Genomic DNA, 10,036 nt, shown 5'->3' on the forward strand with positions numbered 1-10,036 from the left:
ATTAGGGTTTAGAGAATTACCTTTGATTGTTATATAGCAATAACAATCAATTCCTTGCTTGGATTGGCCGTAGAAAGCTTAGTGCCTCAAATGCTGCACCTCTAATGGAGTCACAAACACCTTATGCAACTTGGATGAAGAGGAGAAGAAAAGAGGCTGCCAAAAACGACTAGAAACCCTAGAGAATCAGTTGTACGCGTTTTGGGAGCCTAAGGGGTCCTTTATATACTTGTGTGGGCTGCTAGGGTTTCAGTCAAAACCCTAATGGACAGCTTAAACTCTAAGCAGCCCATGGAACTTTCTGGATAAGGCCATAGACGAAAATATGATGGGCTTCCATCATAATTTCGTTCACCCCTTATTCCTTTAGCATTCCTTATCCCAATAAATCAATTATCCAATAATTGTAGTCCAGTCCCTTAAGTTTAATTAATCTCTTTTAGCCACAAAATTAATTCATAATTAATTATTGACTAATATTAATTAAACAATATGATTTCTCCTTTAATATATTATTCTCATAATATATGAATAAATCATATTTAAACCTCTCTCTCCTTAATTCATCCTACATATTGCTATGGTGAAGGCAACCCAAAAGGACCATGCTCATAATCGGGTCAAGTACATACCAAAATAGTTATGGACTTAGACACTAATCCAACAAAAAAAGTTAGGGACTAAACATGTAAGTTACCCCAAACCATAAAGATGTTGTTTTTTGAACAGAATATGTAATTCGTTGGTGTTTTTTGAACATATGTCTTAGTTTGATGATGTTTTTTGAACATGTAACGTGTTTTTTGAACAAATTTGAAACTTCAATGGTCTTCTAAGTCATTGTCCCTGTAATGAATAATAAAGTTGGTTTGCCTATTAATGGCAACCTTTTGATAGCACTAAACGGAGATATTAATTTCTAGATTCATATTATTATTATATTTGCAAATTAAACTCATTAATTATGACCTTTTATGACCCTTCAATGATTTTTCTAAAAAATGTAAGTAAAAATCGTCTACTTTTACTTACAACCATGTTCACTCACAAATATAATAATAAATAACTATAACAAATATTAATATTAATAATTAATAACTATAAAATAAAACAATATACTTAATACTATCACTTCTATTTCATTGTTCACAAATAACATACAAAAAAACTAATTACTCAAACATACAAAATACCAAAATGTAGTAGATATATTAAAAACTGCTAAGCCGTCATTTTCCCATAACTCAATTATACATTAACATACGTATATATACGAAGCCACTTGGGCCAATACATACAAGGCTTACACAATGGGCTATCTAGAAATATAAAGGAATAATACAATGTAACATGTGATCCACTAACAACCCAACTGGAATTTAATCGGGAGGATATTTCCGAAGTTTAAAGTGGCCTTAAAATCGTTATATGTTGAGTAGGAAGGCCTTTGGTAAAGATGTATGCATACTAGAGGACGATGGAACGTGAAAGACACGAACATCACCCCAAGCAACCAAGTCACGAACAAAATGAATATCAATCTCGATGTGCTTCGTGCGTTGGTGCTGAACAGGGTTCGATGTCATGTAAACGGAGCTAATATTGTCACAATAAACAATAGTGGCTTTGGTAGGTGTCACACCCCCGAACCAGACGGCGGAAACGTCCGGGGGCTTGCCGTGACTCAATTGAATACCATAACATTGAATATATATGAAACATAACAACATTCGTTACCATTCATCAACATAGTACAACCAGTAGTGTTTACATATCAAACATTGTTTAAACATTACATTCCCAAAAATTAAATTGTTTGATTCGTACATAAATAAACTGCAACCGTCACTGAATATGATTTCTCTTGATTCACTGGTTCCCTGAGAATACAAGTATTTTGAAAAACGTCAACATATGAAATGTTGGTGAGTTCATAAGTAGTGTTTAAAATCGAATATTTGTATCGTTTGAAAAACCACCAGAAAATCCGATATTTTCTGAAAAGAAAAGCTTTTGAAAAGGTTTGTGAAGATCCATAGGTATGCTTGTTTGTTTCTATACTTGTAAAAAAAAATGTTCACTGAAAATGTATGCATTTCAAATTTGTAAGCATTGAAAACCCTAGGAAAACCCGATGTTCTCCTAGTTCCTTGAGTTACACGAAATTACATTGAAACCATTGCATAGCGTATAGTGTCAGTCCCGGGCGACGTTGGAAGGTTCTCGAGCAGGATTATTTACTAAAAACCCGCGTTACACAAACGCCCAGTTTATAGTTATACTAACGACTCCGAAGGCGTCGTCAGTACTAATCGCGTTATCCAATCGCCCTGACTAGGTGTAGTCCCACATCCGAAGAGAAAGAGGTCACGAAGACCCCGGTAACTCCATTAGCCGGTTGGGGATAAAATGTACGAGGGGTCCCAGACCCGCCTCGCATAAAATGTAGACCTTACTAGCAAGACCAAAGGACCCTTGGGGACCGGTGGTACACAAGCCATTGAAAGTCCATTTACGTTGTGTCGGATCGGTAAAACCCAACACTCCGTAAAAAAAATGTCTTCGGGCCTTAAGATCAGGTCATTGGGCTAGCTAGGCTCAACGAACAAGATTTTACACTTGTGGGGCCCAAAGATGGTGCATAGACGTCTGTGCACACTCGCATGTGTATGTATAACCAAACGTTACTTGTATGAATCGTAGTGTTAGTAGTTGTAGATTTTTATTGGCTCGAGACCGAGCCAATTCGTTTAACAACGACTTTTGGTATTGTAATGTATTGTATTTCGTTGATAGTTGTGGTGCCATTATTCGATCAAATTGTGTATATTGAACTAGCCTTGAAATATTCCTGTTTTCAGCCCCTCATCATTTGTAAAATTTACATTTTTAACCCTTTATATTAAATACTTCCCGGTTTAGTCCTTAAACTATTTTTCTTGACATTTTAACACCAAAAATTATTGAAATTAATATTTTTCAACATGTTTTTCATAAAAACAGTTTAAGTTCTTAAAAATGCAGTTTTCACGGTTTTAACCCCTTCTTTTCGCAACTTTTACAATTTTGGCCCAATTTGGAAAATTTTTGCAACTTTGGTCCTTTTTAAATTTAAAAAGCATTTTTAACCTTTGAAAAGGAGTTGGAACACTTATAGTCCACTGTTTTACAGAAAGTTACAGTTTTGGCCCTCCAAAACAGAAAAATTCGCATAATGGGCCTTATTGGGCCGAAAGTTACATTTTTAGCCCATTAAGCTTAAAATTTATGATTTTAGTCCCCTAAATGAGTATATTTCCAGAAATTTACTTATGAAAACTGTTTTGGCACACTTCATCCATCAGAATCTGTGAAATGTCGATTTGGGCCCTTATTTTTGCATTTTTCACATTTTAGGCCCAAAATTTGTGTTTTTAACCCAAAGAAAATTATTACTAAACTACTTAGCCATTTGAGGCTAGATCCAACATAAAACACATAAAAGCATACATATAAGCATGGAAATCATACAAGGCATACAAACACATATAGATCTACACTTTCACTTGTATTCCCCCCCCACAAAACTCATAAAAACAGAAAATAGGGGGTATGAAGCTCACCTTGGGGTGTTGGTTCGGTTTTTGCAAGGAAAATGGAAGGAAAAATGAAGTGTTTTTGGCCTTGGCTCCCCTTGATGAAGATCTCGAGTTTTGAGATGGTTCTAGGGTGCAAGATCACGATTTTTGCATAGATTAGGAAAGGATTTTGATAACAAAAGAATTTAAACCATAGATCTATGCATAATCTTACCTTAGATGATGATTTACTTGCAAAATCCTCTTGGAAAGTCCCTAATTTTCGAGATTTTTGGAGAGGGGAGGAAGGAGAGTTCTTGAGTGTTCTAGAGAGAAAGTTGAGATATTTTTGGTGTGTGTGGTGTTGCTCTCGGCCGAACAAGAAGAGAAGAGAGAAAAGAAGTGATCTTTGATATGATGTTTGCTTGGAAACATGAGTTATATGCATGGAAGTCCAACATGTAAAGGTGAGGTGGCAACCCAAGGTCAACTCTCCCTTTTCCTTGGGCTTGGGCCGAGAATGGAGAGAGAAGAAGGAAAAATTTGGGCTTTTGCCCCTAAGCCCAACATTAGAGGTAGTTTAGGGTATTTATTGGACTTATAAAATAAAATTGTGATTTTTATGCTTTATTAAGCTAGGTTAGGTTAAATTATGGATCAAAACTTGTGTTTTATTTCATCCTAGGTTCTACCTAGCCCAAAATATTGAAATAAACGAATGTGGGTCTAATTAGAGCCCAATTAGGGTCCTAAACCCATGATAGTCCAATTGGAAGTTTATTGGTCCATTTGGATCCAATAAGGAAGTCCTAGTCCTAAATGGACTTAACAAGAACTTCTAGGGTCTCCAATTGTTTGATGACTACTCATAGTACTTGTATCTTGTATTTGATTGAAGTTTTTGATTCACATTAGGTTGAATGCATAGATTACATGGCTCAAAATTTACAGTTGTGACAGTAGGAGAACTACGAAGCTCACAAAGTAAATTACGAACCCAACAAGTCTTGGCAACAACATTAGCAACACCGCGATACTCTGCCTCTGCGCTGGAGCGAGAAATGACCCCTTGTCGTTTAGAAGACCAAGAAATAAGATTATCACTGAGAAAAACACAATAACCGGAGGTCGAACGGCGAGAGAAGGGGCATCCTCCCCAGTCGGCGTTTGAATATACACGACGATCAGAAGACGAGGAAACATGAAGCTGCAGGTCGTGGTCCAGAGTTCCTCGAACATAGCGTAGTATATGCTTGAGAGCATTCATATGAGGTTCCCGAGGATCATGCATGAATAAACATATTTGTTGAACTGCAAATGCAATATCTGGATGAGTAAACGTGAGATACTGGAGGGCACCGGCAAAACTACGATATAATGATGGATCTACAATAGGAGTACCAGAGTTGTCCAGCTTATGAGTAGTCTCTGCAAGGGTACAAGCTGGATTACATTGAAGCATATTGGCTCGCCCAAGGTTCTCAAAAGCATATTTCCGCTGAGAGAGAAAGAGACCTTGAGGAGAGCGAGTGGTAGAGATGCCGAGAAAGTACTTAAGGGCTCCAAGATCAGTCATTGCGAACTCTCTGCTAAGTTGAGTAATGATGGACTGGAGGAGAGAAGTCGAAGAGGCCGTCAATACAATATCATCCACATAGAGTAACGGGTAGGCAGTGTCACCTCCATGATGATAGATGAAAAGAGACGAATCGGTGAGGCTGTGATGAAATCGCATGTGAAGAGTATGCTGAGCAAACCTTTGGTACCAGGCCCGAGGGGCTTTCTTGAGACCATATAGAGATCTCTGAAGATGACAAACATGGTCCGGGTATCGAGGATCATGAAAACCGGGTGGTTGATGCATGTAAACGGTCTCCTAAAGATGACCATGAAGAAAAGAATTTTTTATGTCTAAATGATGAATGGGCCAGTCCTGTGAAATAGCCAAACTGAGTACCATGCGTATAGTGGCCGGTTTGACAACCAGGCTAAACGTTTCATCACAATCGATCCCCTGTTGCTGACTATGCCCATTTGCCACCAGGTGAGCTTTATATCTAGATAGAGATCCCTCAACATTAAATTTTTGTTTAAAAGCCACATAGAGCGAACGACATTGACGCCTAGCGGTCATGGTATAAGTACCCAAGTACCATTTGTAATAAGAGCATTATATTCCTCGTGCATGGCTTTATGCTAGTTTGGATCTTTCAAATCCTGGAGATGTGACCTCAAGACAGAGGAAATGGAAGTAGTGTGAAGATTGAGGCGGGTGACAGGTTTGACAATACCAGTTCTGGAATGTGTATGCATGGGATGAGGAGGAGGTGGCACTGTAGGGGCCTCAGGTGGAGAGGGACTGGAGGGAGACTCCTCATGAACAGAAGTGGGAGGGGTAGGAGAAGGATTGGTATGATCTATAGGTTCAAGAGTAGGAGGGCTAGGATGTAATATATGGCGAAGGGTGGGAGAAATATCAGAGTCAAATAAGAAATCATAGGAGGGAGGCTCGATGGGAGTAACTGAACCATAGGGAAAAATCGACTCATCAAATGTAACATGACGAGAGATGATGATCTTTCGATAGGACAGATCATAGCATCGGAACCCACGGTGGTGTGTTGGGTATCCGAGGAAGATGTGTGGGGTGGAGCGGGGCTGAAGCTTATTATTGGGAAGAAGGTGAGGAAAGCAGAGACAACTAAACACATGGAGATGGTCATATGTAGGGTGGCGATGAAAGAGACGATAATATGGGGCATTGTTTAAGATGGAAGCGGACGGTAATATATTGAGAAGGTGGGCAGACATATGAAGGGCTTCAGGCCAAAAGGTAGGTGGTAGGTGGGAGTGAAACATGAGAGTTCGGATCATATTATTGATGGTGCGAATCATTCGCTCTGAACGACCATTTTGTTGAGACGTGTGGGGGCATGAAAATCGAAAAGTGATGTCGTTCGATGCAAAGTAGTCATGAAATTATTGGTTGTTATACTCCCCCCCCCCCCTCCCCATTATCACATTGAAATTGTTTAATGGTGCCACCAAATTGAGTTGAGATGAGTTTGGAGAGGTATAAGAACTTTTGAAATACTTCAGATTTTTGTTTTAAAGGATACACCCAAACATAATGAGTAAAATGATCAAGAAATATAATATAATAGCGCAAACCACCATTACTAGTAACAGGAGATGTCCATAAATCAAAGTGAATAATCTCAAAGGGTGCATAAACAATAGAGTCAGATAAATAAAAAGGTAGTCTAGAGTGTTTACCAAGTTGACAAGCATGACATGTAACATTATTTTTTGATAAACGACAAGAAATTGAACTATTTATGATAGATGCTTCAAAACTTGATTGCCTGGGTGACCAAGTCGTTGATGCCACGTGGAGGGAGTGGTAGCGACAAACGCATGACTAGAGGAGCTTGTGACAGGATATAGGGGCCCGGAGCTATCATAGCAGATTAAAGGGCGACGAGTCTGATAATCAAGAACAGTAAAACCATAAGGATCAAAGTCAACAGAGCAATTATTATGAGTTGTGAATTTTCTAATAGAGATAAGGTTTTTAAGAATGTTGGGTGTGATAAGAATATTTTGTAAATGAAGCGAACGATAAATATTGGAGACAGGAAAGTTTGAATGTCCCGAGGTCACAACCGGTATTGCAGATCTGTTACCGACATAAATAGAACGAGGAGTATATGAATTATTACAAAATGAAGTGAGTATACATGTGTTACAGTGGACATGGTCTGTTGTGCCGGTGTCCATTACCCATCCGTTTTGCCCCGGGTCCGAAAGGGACATTGTGTTGAAAATATGTGGAAGGGAAGTAGGTTGATCGCTACTACCGAGCCATGCCCACGGGGGCTGATCATATCTAGACTGCTGATGGTGGGCCTGAGGAGGTAAAGATTGAGGCTGCTGGGCACTAGAATGGGCCGAAGAGGGTCTGCTGCCAAGCAGGCCTTGAGTATTCGATGTTGGGCTGCTCCATTGTTGGGCCGGCTGAGGAAAATGGTTCCCAGACCAAAAAGTAGCGTAAGACCACACAGTGGGACCCCACGGAGATGAAGGGCGGTGAACATGGTGAAAAGGAGGTGCGATATAAACCTAGCCATATTGACCGCTAGCTGGTGCACCGCCGGCGGATGGGTTTTGCTGTCGAGATCGGCGATTGTTACCACCCCCACGCCGGTCGTTGCGTCGGTAGGAAGAACCACCACCGCCACCACCTCGATTGGAAGGAGTGGTGGCAACGTGAAGAAGGGAGTTGGACGAGGGATTGGCAGCAGGAGAAGGAGCAACGACACGAGGATTGGCAAGCCGGGTTTCTTCTGCAGTAAGGATTGAGCGCACTTCAGAAAAGGTAGGGAACGGTTTTGACAGTCGGATGATGTTGGCAAGACTCTCAAATTTGCTGGACAATCTGTTGAGGGCATGAATAACTACATGCCTTTCTTTGACTTTTTCTCCTAAACCTTCAAGCAAATCAGTGAGTTTCTTGATTTTGTTACAGTAGTCATGAACACTTAGGTCGCCCATGGTGATGCATCGAAGCTCGTTTTCTAATTGAATGGTTGTGGTTTCTTTGTTGTCATTGAAGATAGATGAGATGTTCAACCAGATTTTACGGGCATATGCAAGAGGAGAGTAGGCATTGGTGATGAGATTCTGGGAAATCGAATTGAACAGCCACAGTTTGACGAGATTGTCGAGCTGTCCCATTCTATGTTGGCGGGTGGCTTGTTTGGTGGGTCATAGGTATCATCGATGTGGTCCCGGAGATCGTAAGCAATGCAATGAGTAGTAAAGAAGTCGCTCCAAGGATCATAGTTATGGCTGTTGAGGTCGAGAATCAAGGGAACGTAGGTCTTGATGTTGGTTATTCTGTATGCCTTGTGAGGAGGTTTAGAGGAGGAGGCATTGTAGAGAAGGACGAAGAGAAAGCAAACAGGAGGGAAGAAGCAGAATTTTGAAGAAGATAGAAGGGATCGGCTAGGGTTTGAGAGAAACACGCTCTGATACCATGCTAAGCCGTCATTTTCCCATAACTCAATTATACATTAACATACGTATAAATACAAAGCCACTTGGGCCAATATATACTAAGTTTTTGTGTGTAACCTTATTAGCTCCATTTTGTGTCAATCTTCTTATTCATAAGCTCAAGTAATATTGTCAAAGTAGCCGTAATCCATGTATATCCTCCTCATAATTGGATGAGATATAACTCAGCATTGAATCCAATGTTCGACATGTCAAAACCTTCTACATTTGTTAAATGTTTCATCTTATCTCTTGAATCTTTAATGGTCTCATACACCAACTCAATTATAAATAATATCGTATCCATATCCCTTTCAATATCTTTTCCCATTGATCTAAGTATATGGCTCTTCTTTGTGTAGTTTGCATCATTAATAGACAAAAAATGACATTTAATAAGGTGTTGGCTTGGTTACCCTATAAAAGATGCAATGACACCTACTAATGTTAGGTTACAAGAATATAAAAGTGATACGACTTATAAATACGATACATACATGACACACAAAAAGAAGTCTTTTGAAGTTTAATTTAAAATACAATATAGATGGTTATAATTAATTACTACTATTAGAATGCCGCCAACCTACTAAGCCATAAAATCACATACCGTAATTATGACATCAAAATTGACTTATTGCAATAAGTTTAATTATAGATATACACAATAAATTTAGAAGATACACCTACCAAATATTCATTATTATCTTTATGCATATCTATAACTTTAAATATAAAAAGACTACACATGGAACTCTATTCTCAGAGAAAAAAAAACATCATTGTTCTCTCAAAACAAAATCACTATTAACCAATCTGTAACAAAAACCATTTTTGATGGCTTCATCCTTTTTTTCTTCTACCCACCAACCAAAAACTTCAAACCTCCCTAACAAAAAATTTGAAAAGGAACTGTCCAAATTTGCAAAAACAAAGTTTGGCAAAACGAACAACATTAGGCAACTTCTAAATCATACATATTTCAACAAATTTGATCAGACTGCTAGACAAAGGAAACTTTCATTATTGAAGGGTATTGAAGTTGAAAGGAAAGATTTTGTTACTAAATATCTAACAAATGAAATTAAAGATGAGAAAATAGTAATAAAATTATATGAAGATGATAGAATCTGGAAGAGGATAAGAAAGACCATGAAGAATATATGAAATATTAAATAAATTATGATGTTTTGTTTAGCTAGTTTATAAAAGATGCAATACGCAATATTGTATTTAGAAAATCAATAGAATCACCAATGATTCCATTAATATTATTATTTTAATATGCTAAAAATTATGCCAACGTTATCGACAAAAAGATACCATTAGACACCTGCAAATAATCTTTTTAAAATATGCAATTAACACTGCCACCACCGTATATTTGGCCCTACGAGTGCATTTGTTCTTGAACATTCATT

The sequence above is a fragment of the Lactuca saligna genome, chromosome 1, assembly GCF_052625555.1.
Source record: "Lactuca saligna cultivar CGN05327 chromosome 1, ASM5262555v1, whole genome shotgun sequence".
NCBI lineage: Eukaryota > Viridiplantae > Streptophyta > Magnoliopsida > Asterales > Asteraceae > Lactuca > Lactuca saligna.